Here is a 2,933-nt window from a genome sequence, read left to right on the forward strand (position 1 = left end):
CCAAATATAAAAAGGAATTTTTATCATACATGTCAGAAAATTAGAAAAATAAACACCTCGGGTTCTTTTGCAGGAATCTAGCCCATGTGCTCTGACTGGGATGGAATCCAGGTACGTGTCCTTGACCAGGGATAAAATCCACAACCCTTTGGTGCCCAGGCCAATGCTCTGACCTCTGAGTCACACCGGCCAGGGCATGATTCGACAGGTTTTTACAAAGTTATATGTACATCTATCACATGACTCAGTCATTTACTCCTAGAGAAATGGAAGATGTCCATATAAAAACTTATACCTGAATATTTATAAGAACTTTAATTTAATAATTAAGAACTAAAGCAACCCAAAATACCATCACCAGATGAATGGTTAAACAAATTGTGATATATCCATATAATGAAAAGATACCTTAAAATAAAGAAAAATTAATTGTTGATGTGTGTAACAGCATAGATGCATCTCAAAATAGTTATGCTGCATGAAAACAGATAAAAAACAATACATATTGTGCACTTTCATTTATGTAAAACTACAGAAATTGCAAATTAATCTTTAGCGACAAAGAGCTGATGCCTGCTGTCAACCAATGGTCATTGGCACCAATTCAGTGCCAGCAGGAATTCCTTTTTGGGGACAGTGGTGAAGAAGGAAACTTTATTCAGTGCAAGCAGTTCAGTTAGGATACAGTCCAGTTGTAGAACAGCTCAATAGCATTATAGCTCAATTATGAAGCAGCACCTGTGAAACAGCACAGCTGTGAGGAGGCCCTGGGGCAAACCCCTCTTCCACTAGACCGGTCTGCTCCACCTGCTCCAGTCCACTCGGGGTCTGCTCCACTAGATTCCTGCAAGAAACGTCCACTCGGGATCTGCTCCACTAGATTCCTGCAAGAGACGTCCACTCAGGGTCTGCTCCACTAGATTCCTGCAAGAGACATCCACTCGGGGTCTGCTCCACTAGATTCCTGCAAGAGACACCCAAGGTGTTTCAGGGTTAGGGTTAGGGTTAGGGTTAGGGTTAGGGTTAGGGTTAGGGTTAGGGTTAGCTTTTGATTGAGAGGGAAAGCACACTCTTTGAACCAGAGGGGAGCTGACTTATATAGACAGAAGTCCCACCCCTGGTCCCTGATTGATTAGTACTCATGCAAATGAGGACTCCAAATCCATGCAGTTTGATTGGTCCAAAGGGCACTGTCCTGATTGATGAAAATGGAGCCCCTTTGATTTGTCAGTAAAGATGCTGGTGGGGGTATAGCTGTGTAGCTCCAATTAGACAGGGAAAGCCTCTGCCCTATTGGTTGAAATAGGATTCCAGGAACTCCTTTATAAGGGCTAGCTCAGATGACAGAAACACAGTGCGGGCAGGCAGTCTAGTGCAGGAGCCAGGCAGCTTATTGCTGGATTCTTCCTGACCTGTGAGCTGTAGGAGAGGCCCCTGTACAGAAATGTCTGCTAGGTTCTATTTTTTTTTCTTTTTCCTTTTTCAGCTCAGCCACCAGGAGCCCTTCTAATAGGTATCCTCTTTCTTGTGTTCACACTGGAGAAATGCCTAAAGATGAGAGGGGGTCATCATCAACGAGGAGAGGGAATGTGGGATTTAAAATGAACATGCAGAAATATTTGAGGGTGAACTGATACGTTCTTTATCTTAAATTCAGTAATAATTTTCCAGGTCTATACATATATTAAAAATTATGAATTGTACACCTTAAGTGTGAACAATTTATTGTATATTTTCAATTATACCTCAATAATCTGTTAATATAAATTCAGTTTATTTAAATATCAATCTGAGAGAAAGCAAAGTTTTAACACTTAAACAAAATTAAAATATTTTTGTCATTTTAAGATTTTAAAAAATAAGTATGCAAACTACAGTTACAAAAACGAAAGCTGGACATTTTGACTATATTATATTTTAAAGTGTTGAAGTCACAATAAGACACGGGACTGAAAAAACAGAAAGTTTGTTTCCAGGATAAAGAAGTTCTATAATGAATTGAAAAAGTAAACAAAACCTAATTTGAAAATGGCACAGGATATGAGTAGGCAATTCACAGAATAGGAATCAAAAGTGGTTTAGTAAAGATATGGAAGCAAACTAAGTCTCCATTGATAGATGATTGGATAAAGAAAATGTGGAACATATATACAATGGAGTATTACCCGGCCATAAAAAAAGAATGAAATCTTAACCATAACACGGATGGTCCTAGAGGGTATTATGCTAAGCAGTGTAAGTTAGAGAAAGATAAATACCGTGTTGAGGTTAGACCACAGTCCTGATGATTGCTGAGTTTGCCATCCCCGACTATCAGTAGTTGACAGCAGAGTTGTTGCAGGGGATGAGGAGATAAGAGACCAGCTCATAACTCTTGGCATTCTTTAAAGATGAGGCTCAAATATTCCAGGAAAATGAATGTCTTTAGAGATTGAAGGCTGTATCTAGTAAGAATGAAAGGGAATTGGGTGGAGGGGGGCATAAAGGAGAAAAATTGGGATATTTTTATTACTGTCAATAATAAAAAAAGAATGAAAGTGAAGAGGTCTCATTCACCTGTCGTACAAGAAGTATGTGTCTTTTTAAAAAAATTATGGTGTAAATTTTCAAACATACGCAAAGTAGAGAGAGAATAAATTAATGAATCTTTATGTAGACATTGCCCTGAGAAAAGGAATCCATAACAGTTGAAATAACTACACTCAGACTCACCTTTTTATGCTGCAAAAATACATATTCTAAATGAAAAACTTATGCCCATTTTGCCCAGCTTTGCCCACCTCCACCCAGCCCAAGAAAGTGGGGACATCTGTAATAGTGTCAACAATAAAAATAAAGTTAAAAAAATTAATGACACAGGAACAGAAATGTAATATTTAGTTTTCTAGCTAAACTGTCCATTTTAATTTCAAAGATTAATTTATTATATAATC

At 38.1% G+C, this 2,933-nt stretch overlaps 1 long non-coding RNA gene across 1 annotated transcript; it reads right to left on the reverse strand.

Moving 5' to 3' along the window:
- Window positions 1–657: 657 nt before the first annotated feature.
- On the reverse strand, window positions 658–2,334 carry LOC129149335 (uncharacterized). The gene is made up of 3 exons (XR_008556254.1): window positions 2,259–2,334; window positions 1,413–1,548; window positions 658–964 (listed from the first exon to the last, which is right to left on the reverse strand). It is a non-coding gene; the product is annotated as an uncharacterized LOC129149335 (long non-coding RNA).
- Window positions 2,335–2,933: the final 599 nt, after the last annotated feature.

The sequence above is a fragment of the Eptesicus fuscus genome, chromosome 6, assembly GCF_027574615.1.
Source record: "Eptesicus fuscus isolate TK198812 chromosome 6, DD_ASM_mEF_20220401, whole genome shotgun sequence".
Lineage (NCBI taxonomy): Eukaryota > Metazoa > Chordata > Mammalia > Chiroptera > Vespertilionidae > Eptesicus > Eptesicus fuscus.